The sequence below is a fragment of the Palaemon carinicauda genome, chromosome 40 (genome assembly GCF_036898095.1).
Source record: "Palaemon carinicauda isolate YSFRI2023 chromosome 40, ASM3689809v2, whole genome shotgun sequence".
Taxonomy (NCBI): domain Eukaryota; kingdom Metazoa; phylum Arthropoda; class Malacostraca; order Decapoda; family Palaemonidae; genus Palaemon; species Palaemon carinicauda.
Genome location: NC_090764.1, coordinates 44,076,006 through 44,093,505, shown reverse-complemented (window position 1 = coordinate 44,093,505; position 17,500 = coordinate 44,076,006). Strand labels below are relative to the sequence as shown.

The window sequence follows — 17,500 nt, the reverse complement described above, 5'->3', positions numbered from 1 at the left end:
AACATTTCTAATGGCAACTGGTTGAGGCTTGGACAGTAATTAATAGGGTTTAAGTCCACCTTTCCTACTCGGAAACAGGGATATATAACATTTTCCCAACGTAAAAACCTAAATGTAAAAATTGATTCTACTTTTTTTTTTGCGATTTCTTAAACATGAGCCTTCAGAACATCTGAGGACCTTAAACTATTTATTTAAATATTTACAACCGATGATTTTTGGGCCAGACAAAATTAATATCATCTTATAAATATTCAAGGCATGTAGGACGAGGCGCTTTTTATAATGGATAAAGCCTCGTCCTTTTTAATGTATTTTTCAAATAGCCATAACGTATTCAGGTAATAAGTAGCTTATAAAACTGCCGTCTATACGAAGCAGCTTAGAATTATTTATATGAAAAAATGGGATAATAGATAAAAGAACCGTTCGGAATGGCGCTGTGAATGTTATTGAGATCAGCGAGTTTCATAAAAAAAGAATTGGGAGCATTGTCAAGGAAGAAGATGGACGCAAATTGGGCAGGATAAAAGATACTGAAGTGGTAAGAGGTGGTAGAAAATTGGGAGATTTCACAGGATGAATTTGTGAAAGGAAGGTATGTTTTCCGGTAGAAGTGGATGGGAAGGAGAGATAAAAGAGGCGTATAGTCAGAAAATGAATAGAAAGGTTTGTTGAATAATAAAAGGAGATCATTCGGAGCTCAACTGCTGGAAAGACTCATGAGAAAAGACCGAGTCGAGGTATACGAGGTAAAAGATAATTGGGTTTGGGAAAATAAATTGAGGAAATTGTCAGAGCTATTGAGAATTCCAGGAAGAATTTGAACAAGAATTAGAGATGGAGGAATACAAGGTGTATTGGAGTAAATGTCTTTGGTGAGATCAATTCAATGAACTACTGGGTCGTATATAAAGAAATTAAATTGAAAACGGCTGTATGAAAATGGAGTATGTTGTAGGACTGTTAAAACCAAATGACAGATGATCTGTTGAATTAGGCGATGCACGAAAGGATAAATCTTTAAGAAAAAATTATCAACAAATATTCAAAGAGGGTTGACTATGGAGTTAAGCACTATAAGAGCAACAGCTTATTTTGTGCTGATGTTTGGTTCTTGGTAGACATAAGCAGATGGAGTAGAATCACGTAGAGTCTGTGATAGAAATAATTATAATATTGTATTAGATTCCCACAGACATAACACAGCTTAGTATGCCGTAAAGTGTGTATGGCTAGGTTTTGATGGACAGGGAACAGAAACGTTGATGAGGATGTTGTATGAATAGAACTTCTATTACGAGGCTACCCCCCAAAATTGGGGGAAGTGCCTTTGGTATATGTATGTATGTATTACGAAGCACTTGCGGTAGATTTAGCGTAACCGGGTTGCATACAGTTGTCGAGAAGAGAAAATGATTGCAATTTCGCTGTTGCTGTGGACATGATGTTTTCTGTCCTGTATCCTGTATCTTTATTGCCAAAAAAAGAGAAAAGATACTCATGCTTGGGGTTTTGAATGGTTGGATGGGATTCACATTAGGAGAAATTTATAGTTGATTCTTTCAAGGAGAGAGGATTTGTTGTTTTGAATCTTGGTGTGACAAAAGTGAAAAGGAGGTTTAAAGGCCGCTCATGAATGGCAGAAGCAAATTACAGCGACATTGCCTTAGCAAGCAGGACAATGCCCTATCGACTGAACATATACTGTATATATATGATCAGCGCCCAAGCCCCCTCTCCACCGAAGCTAGGGTCTGGGAAGGCCAGACAATGGCTGTTGATGACGACTCAGCATGTAGATCCAAAGGCTATCCCAAACCCCACATCCGTAGCTCAAAAGGATGATGAGATTTTAGCGACCAAAGGAACTAACGAGTTTGAGTGGTACTCGAACCCCACTTTGGCGATCACCAGGCAGGTACGTTTCCACAAGACTACCATGAATTGGAAGGATAAAGATTGAGTGTGTCTGGAGTAGTTGAAATATGTAAGGCTAGTAAATAGGTAGTTTAAAGGCTTTATGGGTAAACACATTGGGAAAAATTATAAATGCACATTAACTACTTTTCATTCTTTCAAGACTGTCCATTTTTATTAATTTTCAAGTGGTTTTATATGTATTTATATACTTTTTATTTTATTTTAGAAACACCATTAGAGTGAACAGATAAGCAGTAATTAAGAGAAATTACAGCATTTTTCTTTTAGAAAAGTCATACAAGATAACACAGCAATATGTTAATCACAAATGTTTGCACAGATTATTTGTCCGTTAGAGATCTGCAGATGAGAAATGCATACGAGTGGAAAAACGTGTCATATCAATTAAAGGGTAGCCTCGGGATTTTCTCTGCAGAGGCCATCCAAACAGTCCCTGAACTGCATATAAGTTGCTCTTTTTTTAAAAAAAGAGTTTGCAGCCAGCGCACTTAGTATACTGCAATATTTGGGATCACACATTTAAAGAGCATATCTTGGATAAGGTGTGTACTTTACTGAAATCCCGTTTCATGTAATATTTGCAGTTTCAGTATATGTATGAAACGTTCAGTTTCCCATTGTAGAGTTGTTTCCTGTGGCTTTACTAGAAACCTTACCCTTACTTATAGCATAACTTTTATAATACGCGATCAGTATACATTAGGTAATTATTGTTTCTATTTATGCTGTATGAAATTTTGCATTGCTAACGAGCACAGTGTACTGTCAAAGATTATGCCATTGAAAGTATAATATGCTTTTAATATTTTGACCATAAGAAATAAGGTTGTCCGACATATCTCAGATTATGGAAATGATGATGATGATGATAATAATAATAATGATATTGATAGCAATTCCATCATTATTATTATCATTCTATGTCTGAATTAAATTGTTTTCCAAACATTAAGGCTCTAGAGTAAAAAATTTTTTTTTACTTATAATTTTCCGGTGTATAATAATTTCTATAATTGTAATATGTAACTTAAACAAGCTTATGTAACAACGTACTTGAACCTACTTTCAAATACAATACCTAATAACATCTTAAAAGATTCAATTCTCCCCTGACCAAACACTGAGTTTCACTTTAGGCAAGCTTTTGTATTTGTAATAAGAGAGTCCTTTACATTTTTTTCCTCAGGCAAGAAGGTCCTGTACAGCATCGTGAGCGGAGGCTTAAATGGCCTTTTTGTTTTGGATTCCCATACCGGGGAACTCACTTTAACAACGCCCTTCGACTTTGAAGCTAAAAACAAAGTGAGTATGATTATTATTATTTTCCGTTTGCGGAATGTTTTCATTTTAAGAGAACCGCGAACAGTGCGGGGCGTGACGTCTTGTTTAAATTTTTTTTTTTTTTTTTTTTTTTTTTTTTTTTTTTTTTTTTTTTTTTTTTTTTTTTTTGTGGGGAGTGGGAACTGGAGTGAACAAAAGTAATTATGATGCTTTCAGGTTGCATAAGGCACCGCTATGATACTGCCTCCTTTCAGTTGTTTGCGCATTTCTCTCTCTCTCTCTCTCTCTCTCTCTCTCTCTCTCTCTCTCTCTCTCTCTCTCTCTCATACAAGCTTTTGGAACACAGCTTCTCTCTAATGCAATTTTCATTGAAGGCTGGAGCCTTAATGGCGTCAATGTGTTTCCTACTGGAATTCTCATATTTCCTGTCCGAAGGAAACATTGACACCAGTAACGTTCTCGCCTTTAATGGTAATATATATATATATATATATATATATATATATATATATATATATATATATATATATATATATATATATATATATATATATATATATATATGTATATGTATATATATATATATATATATATATACATATACATATACACACATACATATATATATATACTAATATATACATATATATATATAAATATATATATATATATATATATATATAAATATATATATATATATATATATATATATATATATATAGGCTACTGTATATATATATATATATATATATATATATATATATATATATATATATATATATATATATATATGTATGTATGCATATATATAGATATATATATGTATATATACAGTATATATATATATATATATGTATATATATGTATGTATATATATATATATATATATATATATATATATATATATATGTGTATATATATACAGTATATATATATATATATATATATATATATATCAATTAGGTAAATAATAATGAGGCGGTTAATTTGGCCGTATGATTGGAATTTGTTCCAGCTTAAAGATTAAGAGTAATATTACTATCATTATCATCATCACTAATTTGGCTGTTGTTACTGCTTTGTCCATGACGGAAAGCCAAACATTTTTTGGACCTTAAATCCGAGTTTGAAAGCCCATAACATTTTGGACCATGATACCGAGTTCGTAATATTTCGATAATTGCCAGACTTTGAGCCACTCATTAAGAAGGGCCTGTAATGAGTTACATTAATAATAAGCCATTATGAGCCTGGCATCGATACGTGCTTTAATGATGTTCATAATACCGTAAGTGTCCGCTTTTGAGAAGTGTTTGACAATTGATTGCTCTTCCGGTTTAATTGGTTTATTCGTTTATTCGATGACCTAAATTGCACCTTTTTGACACAGTATTCTTTTGAACCTTATTTTTCAATCAGCAAAGTATCAGTGGACTTATGTTAATAACTGGGGGAATTTGGTTTTACTTTGAGAATTTGAATATGCAATAAAATGATAGCGCTCCTAAATTACATAAATCTTTTAGCATTTCCACTCTTGATTGCAAAGTGAATTTTCAATATTTTTCATCTAAATGTGTGGAATTTGTTCATGACATGAAGAACTGATAAGGGTTGTGTTGTATTTTAGGTCTTGGTAGCAAATTTCATCAATGCAATTCTTTTGGGAAAATATTATGTTTGCTCAGCTGTAAATGGATCTCGCAATAAAAGATTACCCATACACAAAAGTGTAGATACATACCGAGTCTCTTGGCTTTGAGTGTGCGTGGATGTGGTGTAGATTGGAAGATATTTAATTTGTTAAAAGAGAGAAATAACAGATGTGGATAAGGGTGATTTGTCTTATGGGCTGTGAGGTATGGAGGAGCTAGGTGAAGGGTAACACTTGTAGCGTCAGGAAGGCTTTGTGTAAGTGGAAATGTACAGTACTAGTGTTGGTTATATGGCCCAGTAATGGAAACGAACGAGATTTAAAGAGGATTTTTTGGAAGAGTTTAAGTCTTTGACTAGCTAGCCTCTGGGAATATAAAACGGTGGTTCTGTTTTGAGATGTAGATACAAAGATAAGTCAATCACAGAGGAAAAATAAATTGTTGGCAGGTATAGAGTTCTTAGAGTAATTGCGAATGAAAAGACTTTTGATTGTTGATAATGCATACTTTAAAAAGAAATTTAAATATGTATGCTAGGGGAAGAGAAATATCCGAATAAGAGTTCCACAATGGAAGAGTAATACAATGTTAAGAGAAGCGATTAGAGCTATATCTAATTATCATTTAGTTGAAGCAAATATTAGGTAAAAATAATTTGACAGGCAAAGTAAGAAAAATAGGTTGCTTAAAATAATGATGTGTGGAGACCATTTAAAATATAAAAGGAAAACTCATGAATTGTGTGGTAGGTTTAAGAAAACGGGGGCAGAGGGAGGATTCCTCCTCCCCTCCGTCACTTTCTTCCTTTTCCATTGACCAAAAAGAGGCAAGGGCGCTTCTAAAAATAAGAAAAGCAAAGTTGCTGATTATCCATAACCCACAATCTATCCCAAACCACCTACAAATAAAAGCTGCTGATTATCCTTAACCCACATCCTATCCCAAATCACATACAAATGAAAGCTGCCGATTATCCTTAACCCACATCCTATACCAAAGCACCTACAAATAAAAGCTACTGATTATCCTTAACCCACATCCTATCCCAAACCACCTACGAATAAAAGCTGCTGATTATCCTTAACCCACATCCTATCCCAAGCCACCTACAAATAAAAGCTGCTGATTATCCTTAACCCCCATCCTATACCAAAGCACCTACAAATAAAAGCTACTGATTATCCTTAACCCACATCCTATCCCAAACCACCTACGAATAAAAGCTGCTGATTATCCTTAACCCACATCCTATCCCAAATCACCTACAAATGAAAGCTGCTGATTATCCTTAACCCACATCCTATACCAAAGCACCTACAAATAAAAGCTACTGATAATCCTTAACCCACATCCTATCCCAAGCCACCTACAAATAAAAGCTGCTGATTATCCTTAACCCACATCCTATCCCAAGCCACCTACAAATAAAAGCTGCTGATTATCCTTAACCCACATCCTATCCCAAGCCACCTACAAATAAAAGCTGCTGATTATCCTTAACCCACATCCTATACCAAAGCACCTACAAATAAAAGCTACTGATTATCCTTAACCCACATCCTATCCCAAGCCACCTACAAATAAAAGCTGCTGATTATCCTTAACCCACATCCTATCCCAAATCACCTACAAATAAAAGCTACTGATTATCCTTAACCCACATCCTATACCAAAGCACCTACAAATAAAAGCTACTGATTATCCTTAACCCACATCCTATCCCAAGCCACCTACAAATAAAAGCGGCTGATTATCCTTAACCCACATCCTATACCAAAGCACCTACAAATAAAAGCTACTGATTATCCTTAACCCACATCCTATCCCAAGCCACCTACAAATAAAAGCTGCTGATTATCCTTAACCCACATCCTTTCCCAAGCCACCTACAAATAAAAGCTGCTGATTATCCTTAACCCACATCCTATCCCAAGCCACCTACAAATAAAAGCTGCTGATTATCCTTAACCCACATCATATACCAAAGCACCTACAATTAAAAGCTACTGATTATCCTTAACCCACATCCTATCCCAAACCACCTACGAATAAAAGCTACTGATTATCCTTAACCCACATCCTATCCCAAATCACATACAAATGAAAGCTGCTGATCATCCTTAACCCACATCCTATACCAAAGCACCTACAAATAAAAGCTACTGATTATCCTTAACCCACATCCTATCCCAAGCCACCTACAAATAAAAGCTGCTGATTATCCTTAACCCACATCCTATACCAAAGCACCTACAAATAAAAGCTACTGATTATCCTTAACCCACATCCTATCCCAAGCCACCTACAAATAAAAGCTGCTGATTATCCTTAACCCACATCCTATACCAAAGCACCTACAAATAAAAGCTACTGATTATCCTTAACCCACATCCTATCCCAAGCCACCTACAAATAAAAGCTGCTGATTATCCTTAACCCACATCCTATCCCAAGCCACCTACAAATAAAAGCTGCTGATTATCCTTAACCCACATCCTATACCAAAGCACCTACAAATAAAAGCTACTGATTATCCTTAACCCACATCCTATCCCAAACCACCTACGAATAAAAGCTGCTGATTATCCTTAACCCACATCCTATCCCAAGCCACCTACAAATAAAAGCTGCTGATTATCCTTAACCCACATCCTATACCAAAGCACCTACAAATAAAAGCTACTGATTATCCTTAACCCACATCCTATCCCAAACCACCTACGAATAAAAGCTACTGATTATCCTTAACCCACATCCTATCCCAAATCATATACAAATGAAAGCTACTGATCATCCTTAACCCACATCCTATACCAAAGCACCTACAAATAAAAGCTACTGATTATCCTTAACCCACATCCTATCCCAAGCCACCTACAAATAAAAGCTGCTGATTATCCTTAACCCACATCCTATCCCAAGCCACCTACAAATAAAAGCTACTGATTATCCTTAACCCACATCCTATCCCAAGCCACCTACAAATAAAAGCTGCTGATTATCCTTAACCCACATCCTATACCAAAGCACCTACAAATAAAAGCTACTGATTATCCTTAACCCACATCCTATCCCAAGCCACCTACAAATAAAAGCTGCTGATTATCCTTAACCCACATCCTATCCCAAATCACATACAAATGAAAGCTGCTGATTATCCTTAACCCACATCCTATACCAAAGCACCTACAAATAAAAGCTACTGATTATCCTTAACCCACATCCTATCCCAAACCACCTACGAATAAAAGCTGCTGATTATCCTTAACCCACATCCTATCCCAAGCCACCTACAAATAAAAGCTGCTGATTATCCTTAACCCACATCCTATACCAAAGCACCTACAAATAAAAGCTACTGATTATCCTTAACCCACATCCTATCCCAAGCCACCTACAAATAAAAGCTGCTGATTATCCTTAACCCACATCCTATACCAAAGCACCTACAAATAAAAGCTACTGATTATCCTTAACCCACATCCTATCCCAAGCCACCTACAAATAAAAGCTGCTGATTATCCTTAACCCACATCCTATACCAAAGCACCTACAAATAAAAGCTACTGATTATCCTTAACCCACATCCTATCCCAAGCCACCTACAAATAAAAGCTGCTGATTATCCTTAACCCACATCCTATCCCAAGCCACCTACAAATAAAAGCTGCTGATTATCCTTAACCCACATCCTATACCAAAGCACCTACAAATAAAAGCTACTGATTATCCTTAACCCACATCCTATCCCAAACCACCTACGAATAAAAGCTGCTGATTATCCTTAACCCACATCCTATCCCAAGCCACCTACAAATAAAAGCTGCTGATTATCCTTAACCCACATCCTATACCAAAGCACCTACAAATAAAAGCTACTGATTATCCTTAACCCACATCCTATCCCAAACCACCTACGAATAAAAGCTACTGATTATCCTTAACCCACATCCTATCCCAAATCATATACAAATGAAAGCTACTGATTATCCTTAACCCACATCCTATCCCAAGCCACCTACAAATAAAAGCTGCTGATTATCCTTAACCCACATCCTATCCCAAGCCACCTACAAATAAAAGCTACTGATTATCCTTAACCCACATCCTATCCCAAGCCACCTACAAATAAAAGCTGCTGATTATCCTTAACCCACATCCTATACCAAAGCACCTACAAATAAAAGCTACTGATTATCCTTAACCCACATCCTATCCCAAGCCACCTACAAATAAAAGCTGCTGATTATCCTTAACCCACATCCTATCCCAAATCACATACAAATGAAAGCTGCTGATTATCCTTAACCCACATCCTATACCAAAGCACCTACAAATAAAAGCTACTGATTATCCTTAACCCACATCCTATCCCAAACCACCTACGAATAAAAGCTGCTGATTATCCTTAACCCACATCCTATCCCAACCCACCTACAAATAAAAGCTGCTGATTATCCTTAACCCACATCCTATACCAAAGCACCTACAAATAAAAGCTACTGATTATCCTTAACCCACATCCTATCCCAAACCACCTACGAATAAAAGCTGCTGATTATCCTTAACCCACATCCTATCCCAAATCACCTACAAATGAAAGCTGCTGATTATCCTTAACCTACATCCTATACCAAAGCACCTACAAATAAAAGCTACTGATTATCCTTAACCCACATCCTATCCCAAACCACCTACGAATAAAAGCTGCTGATTATCCTTAACCCACATCCTATCCCAAACCACCTACGAATAAAAGCTGCTGATTATCCTTAACCCACATCCTATACCAAAGCACCTACAAATAAAAGCTACTGATTATCCTTAACCCACATCCTATCCCAAACCACCTACGAATAAAAGCTGCTGATTATCCTTAACCCACATCCTATCCCAAATCACCTACAAATGAAAGCTGCTGATTATCCTTAACCCACATCCTATACCAAAGCACCTACAAATAAAAGCTGCTGATTATCCTTAACCCACATCCTATCCCAAATCACATACAAATGAAAGCTGCTGATTATCCTTAACCCACATCCTATACCAAAGCACCTACAAATAAAAGCTACTGATTATCCTTAACCCACATCCTATCCCAAACCACCTACGAATAAAAGCTGCTGATTATCCTTAACCCACATCCTATCCCAAGCCACCTACAAATAAAAGCTGCTGATTATCCTTAACCCACATCCTATACCAAAGCACCTACAAATAAAAGCTACTGATTATCCTTAACCCACATCCTATCCCAAACCACCTACGAATAAAAGCTGCTGATTATCCTTAACCCACATCCTATCCTAAATCACCTACAAATGAAAACTGCTGATTATCCTTAACCCACATCCTATACCACAGCACCTACAAATAAAAGCTACTGATTATCCTTAACCCACATCCTATCCCAAGCCACCTACAAATAAAAGCTGCTGATTATCCTTAACCCACATCCTATCCCAAGCCACCTACAAATAAAAGCTGCTGATTATCCTTAACCCACATCCTATCCCAAGCCACCTACAAATAAAAGCTGCTGATTATCCTTAACCCACATCCTATACCAAAGCACCTACAAATAAAAGCTACTGATTATCCTTAACCCACATCCTATCCCAAGCCACCTACAAATAAAAGCTGCTGATTATCCTTAACCCACATCCTATCCCAAATCACCTACAAATAAAAGCTACTGATTATCCTTAACCCACATCCTATACCAAAGCACCTACAAATAAAAGCTACTGATTATCCTTAACCCACATCCTATCCCAAGCCACCTACAAATAAAAGCTGCTGATTATCCTTAACCCACATCCTATACCAAAGCACTTACAAATAAAAGCTACTGATTATCCTTAACCCACATCCTATCCCAAGCCACCTACAAATAAAAGCTGCTGATTATCCTTAACCCACATCCTATCCCAAGCCACCTACAAATAAAAGCTGCTGATTATCCTTAACCCACATCCTATCCCAAGCCACCTACAAATAAAAGCTACTGATTATCCTTAACCCACATCCTATACCAAAGCACCTACAAATAAAAGCTACTGATTATCCTTAACCCACATCCTATCCCAAACCACCTACGAATAAAAGCTACTGATTATCCTTAACCCACATCCTATCCCAAATCACATACAAATGAAAGCTGCTGATCATCCTTAACCCACATCCTATACCAAAGCACCTACAAATAAAAGCTGCTGATTATCCTTAACCCACATCCTATCCCAAGCCACCTACAAATAAAAGCTGCTGATTATCCTTAACCCACATCCTATCCCAAGCCACCTACAAATAAAAGCTGCTGATTATCCTTAACCCACATCCTATACCAAAGCACCTACAAATAAAAGCTACTGATTATCCTTAACTCACATCCTATCCCAAGCCACCTACAAATAAAAGCTGCTGATTATCCTTAACCCACATCCTATCCCAAATCACCTACAAATAAAAGCTACTGATTATCCTTAACCCACATCCTATCCCAAATCACCTACAAATAAAAGCTATTGATTATCCTTAACCCACATCCTATCCCAAGCCACCTACAAATAAAAGCGGCTGATTATCCTTAACCCACATCCTATACCAAAGCACCTACAAATAAAAGCTACTGATTATCCTTAACCCACATCCTATCCCAAGCCACCTACAAATAAAAGCTGCTGATTATCCTTAACCCACATCCTATACCAAAGCACCTACAAATAAAAGCTACTGATTATCCTTAACCCACATCCTATCCCAAGCCACCTACAAATAAAAGCTGCTGATTATCCTTAACCCACATCCTATACCAAAGCACCTACAAATGAAAGCTACTGATTATCCTTAACCCACATCCTATCCCAAGCCACCTACAAATAAAAGCTGCTGATTATCCTTAACCCACATCCTATCCCAAGCCACCTACAAATAAAAGCTGCTGATTATCCTTAACCCACATCCTATACCAAAGCACCTACAAATAAAAGGTACTGATTATCCTTAACCCACATCCTATCCCAAACCACCTACGAATAAAAGCTGCTGATTATCCTTAACCCACATCCTATCCCAAATCACATACAAATGAAAACTGCTGATTATCCTTAACCCACATCCTATACCAAAGCACTTACAAATAAAAGCTACTGATTATCCTTAACCCACATCCTATCCCAAACCACCTACGAATAAAAGCTGCTGATTATCCTTAACCCACATCCTATCCCAAGCCACCTACAAATAAAAGCTGCTGATTATCCTTAACCCACATCCTATACCAAAGCACCTACAAATAAAAGCTACTGATTATCCTTAACCCACATCCTATCCCAAACCACCTACGAATAAAAGCTGCTGAATATCCTTAACCCACATCCTATCCCAAATCACCTACAAATGAAAGCTGCTGATTATCCTTAACCCACATCCTATACCAAAGCACCTACAAATAAAAGCTACTGATTATCCTTAACCCACATCCTATCCCAAACCACCTACGAATAAAAGCTGCTGATTATCCTTAACCCACATCCTATCCCAAACCACCTAAGAATAAAAGCTGCTGATTATCCTTAACCCACATCCTATACCAAAGCACCTACAAATAAAAGCTACTGATTATCCTTAACCCACATCCTATCCCAAACCACCTACGAATAAAAGCTGCTGATTATCATTAACCCACATCCTATCCCAAATCACCTACAAATGAAAGCTGCTGATTATCCTTAACCCACATCCTATACCAAAGCACCTACAAATAAAAGCTGCTGATTATCCTTAACCCACATCCTATCCCAAATCACATACAAATGAAAGCTGCTGATTATTCTTAACCCACATCCTATACCAAAGCACCTACAAATAAAAGCTACTGATTATCCTTAACCCACATCCTATCCCAAACCACCTACGAATAAAAGCTGCTGATTATCCTTAACCCACATCCTATCCCAAGCCACCTACAAATAAAAGCTGCTGATTATCCTTAACCCACATCCTATACCAAAGCACCTACAAATAAAAGCTACTGATTATCCTTAACCCACATCTTATCCCAAACCACCTACGAATAAAAGCTGCTGATTATCCTTAACCCACATCCTATCCCAAATCACCTACAAATGAAAGCTGCTGATTATCCTTAACCCACATCCTATACCAAAGCACCTACAAATAAAAGCTACTGATTATCCTTAACCCACATCCTATCCCAAGCCACCTACAAATAAAAGCTGCTGATTATCCTTAACCCACATCCTATCCCAAGCCACCTACAAATAAAAGCTGCTGATTATCCTTAACCCACATCCTATCCCAAGCCACCTACAAATAAAAGCTGCTGATTATCCTTAACCCACATCCTATACCAAAGCACCTACAAATAAAAGCTACTGATTATCCTTAACTCACATCCTATCCCAAGCCACCTACAAATAAAAGCTGCTGATTATCCTTAACCCACATCCTATCCCAAATCACCTACAAATAAAAGCTACTGATTATCCTTAACCCACATCCTATCCCAAATCACCTACAAATAAAAGCTACTGATTATCCTTAACCCACATCCTATCCCAAGCCACCTACAAATAAAAGCTGCTGATTATCCTTAACCCACATCCTATACCAAAGCACCTACAAATAAAAGCTACTGATTATCCTTAACCCACATCCTATCCCAAGCCACCTACAAATAAAAGCTGCTGATTATCCTTAACCCACATCCTATACCAAAGCACCTACAAATAAAAGCTACTGATTATCCTTAACCCACATCCTATCCCAAGCCACCTACAAATAAAAGCTGCTGATTATCCTTAACCCACATCCTATACCAAAGCACCTACAAATAAAAGCTACTGGTTATCCTTAACCCACATCCTATCCCAAGCCACCTACAAATAAAAGCTGCTGATTATCCTTAACCCACATCCTATCCCAAGCCACCTACAAATAAAAGCTGCTGATTATCCTTAACCCACATCCTATACCAAAGCACCTACAAATAAAAGCTACTGATTATCCTTAACCCACATCCTATCCCAAGCCACCTACAAATAAAAGCTGCTGATTATCCTTAACCCACATCCTATTCCAAACCACCTAAAAATAAAAACTGCTGATCATCCTTAACCCAAATATTATCCCAAACCACCTACAAATACAAGCTGCCAATTATCCTTAACCCACATCCTATCCCAAACCAACTAAAAATAAAAACTGCCGATCATCCTTAACCCAAATCTTATCCCAAACCACCTACAAATACAAGCTGCCGGTTATCCTTAACCCACATCCTATCCCAAACCACATACAAATAAAAACTGCTGATCATCCTTAACCCAAATCTTATCCCAAACCATCTACAAATAAAAGATGCAGATCATCCCACAACCTAAATCACCTACAACCTAAAAATCAACCAAACACCTACGGGCTGCAAATGTGCAAGAGCCCGTTCCTGGCCGTAAGGCCCAGGCAATATGAAACTATAACAGGAGGGATTATAATTGAAGGTTTTAAAATCCATTATGTGGCCGTGGGTGCAGCATGGTGTATTTTCGAGTATAAGAAAGTAGGAAGAGGGAATAAAAGTATTGTATATTGGGATAAGAATATAAAGGCTTCGTGAATAAAAAAACGACAGTATTTGAGGTGCAGTTGCATGATAAAATAAACAAGCAGGTGCAGAAATATAAGAGGATAAAGTAAGACGGAGAAAAATATGTCCAGTATAAAGTTCAAGGGAAATATATGAATACGAATTTTAGTGATGATAAAGGCTGCTTAACAAGGAAGTTAATGTAGAGAGAAATACTAATAAAGGAATTAAAAGATATAAATAGAGGTATGTATTTCGGATTAAATCACGTCCTGGTTGTACAGGCTGAGTTTCTATTTTTTTTTCTTTTTTAGAATATTTCTCATTTATTTTACTCTTCATAAATCTCCCTTATCTCCACCTTTGTGCTCCTCTGAGTTTATAAATCGTTATAAATTTCTCCCAGTCACGTATGATGTTATCTATACTGGAAAGTTATCACTAAAATGTACAGATAATGTTTGGTTCATCTCAATAATTGTCATATCAATTTTCTTCCTATCAGTTTAGCTCATAATCCTATAATTCACAGTGATGTTTGAGATTTTGGGAAAAGATACTGTAAATCTATCAGAAGTAAATTATCCTATGTTGAAAATTATATCATGAATCTGCCTAAAGTGCTCTTTATGTGTATATGTGGACTTATCCTTCTAATATTTATGCACTTAACATGTTAAATGTCAGGCACTCCGTCAAGTAAAGGACTGGTAATTGATCCCAAGAGCTTCTTGGTTGTTTGCTAACTGCAATTTTGTTGCACACACTAGACGTAGCAGTCTCTCACTGTGCAGAAGTTGCAAGCCCAAAGGGTCTAGCAATTTGATTAGACCCATCTTAGAATGTTGTTTTCTTTGCCTTCCACAATGTTTTCCTGAATTGCTTAACTTTCTTCAATTTGAAAAGGAAATTTATAATGATCAAAATCTGTTAACACGAACTTTTCTTACATTGATTGAAACTTCTTTAGATTTCAGTTGAAAAGTAAAGCTATTTTGAAAAAGTTTTGAATTATTTTAATTTTTCTGGTATTTTTAAACTATAAACCAGGAAAGAAAAATGAACGATGCTGAACATTCGTCTTTCTCCATGGACTTTTTTCCCGTAAGAAATATTGTATATAAGTTTACTGGATAACTTGTGATTTAATCTATTCACATGATATCTTCTTGTATCCCTACTACATCAAACAGGTATTACCTAATGGCCCATTCTCCCAGAATTATTGCTCACTTAGGAGGAAGTAAACTCATAGCTCTCTCTCTCTCTCTCTCTCTCTCTCTCTCTCTCTCTCTCTGTATATATATATATATATACATTATATACATATATTTATATATATAAATATATATATATATATATATATATATATATATATATATATATATATATATATATATTCCTTTCCGAGTGGGGATACCTCAACGTGGTGAAAGGGTTTGGGCATCGCCATGATCAGCAATACTATACTAGTCACGGCCACCCATACTAGTTCTGTTTGCTGTGATGGACCAGACTAAAGTCTCCCACCATCACCAATCCGCACTGGCCAGCATGGTGATGAAAACTGACCAAAACCCGGACATGAGTAAGGACATGTCTGAGGCCTTTGTCCTGCAGTGGACTAGAAACGGATGTATTTGTTTTTGTATATATGCAATATGTATGTATGTGTATGTGCTTGTGTGTGCGAGTGTATACTTAAGGGAGAGTAAAAGAGAGAGAGAGAAAGAGAGACTGAGATTCTTGGCACCACCATGTCTTGCCTTATTTCCTTCCCTACAGTACGAAATCATCGTTGGAGGAATTTCTGGTGAGGAAAGAGCTTTTGCGAGAGTTATGATCGATGTGCAGGACGTTAATGATCTGCCTCCTACGTTTCTTAGACCGCTCTTTGAGACCCAAATAACAGAGGAGGACGACCGTCACTTGCCGAAACCTATTCTACTGGTAAGTGTCACTTTTTGGTTCTCTTTGTTATTGCACATATATGGTCACATACATATATATACGTACATACACACATACAGTATATATATATATATATATACGTATGTATATATATATATATATATACTGTATATATATATATATATATATATATTTATATATATATATATATATGTGTGTGTGTGTGTGTGTGCCTGTGTGTATATAGATAGATAGATATGGACACATTTATAACTATATAGGAATTATTATATAAACGTGGGGTGGTAAAGGCAACTGCAAATTATAATAAAATAATGCTACATACTTGAGGTGTAAGGTAAGAATTTTGTTAAGAGCATGAGATTCATGACAGAATAATTGATAGGAAAAGAACACCGTAGGTTTAGACAGGAATTGTGTGTGGAACAATTGTTGGGAGATTTGAAACTTAATAGGAAAAAACTATATGTAGCAAACATTGAACTATGAAAAGCTTGCAATAGATTCAATAGAGAGGTAATGTGTTGAGAACGAATAAATAGATTATTAGTTGCTGAGAGCTATTAAAAGTTTTTTATAGTGGTGCAAAACATATAATTTACAGGTAGTTTGTAAGTAAGAAAGAAAGGGACAAGTTTAGTGTGAAAGTGAGTTTCAGACAAAGGTGTGTTAAGCCTCCATGGCTGTTTAGTATTTCTATGAACGGCGTGATGTTTGAGGCCAGAGAAAGGACATTATCTGAAAGGATAGAGCTATGAGATAAGAAAATGAGTTGTGAATTATATAAGAATAGGTTTATGTATGAAGACGATACTGTACTGATTGGAGACTATGAAAAGAAATTGCAAAAGCTGATAAAAGAAGTTTGAATGTTTTTTCAAGAGGAAAAAAGGTGAGAGCAAATGTGAAATAGAGAACGGTAACCATGTTAACTAGAAACATAAAAAATGGAGTATTGAATGTAATTATGGATAGTAGAAGACTGGATGGGGTTGATTTGTGCGATGAGGTGATTAAAAGAGTAGAAGCAAAGAAGGTAAGAGGATTTATGCTACAGATTGGCAAAAGACTTGAA

General features: G+C 36.5%; 1 pseudogene; it reads left to right on the top strand.

Annotated features, from left to right (window-relative positions):
- LOC137631745 (putative neural-cadherin 2) overlaps positions 1–17,500 on the top strand; it is a 202,205-nt pseudogene that overhangs the window by 71,374 nt on the left and 113,331 nt on the right.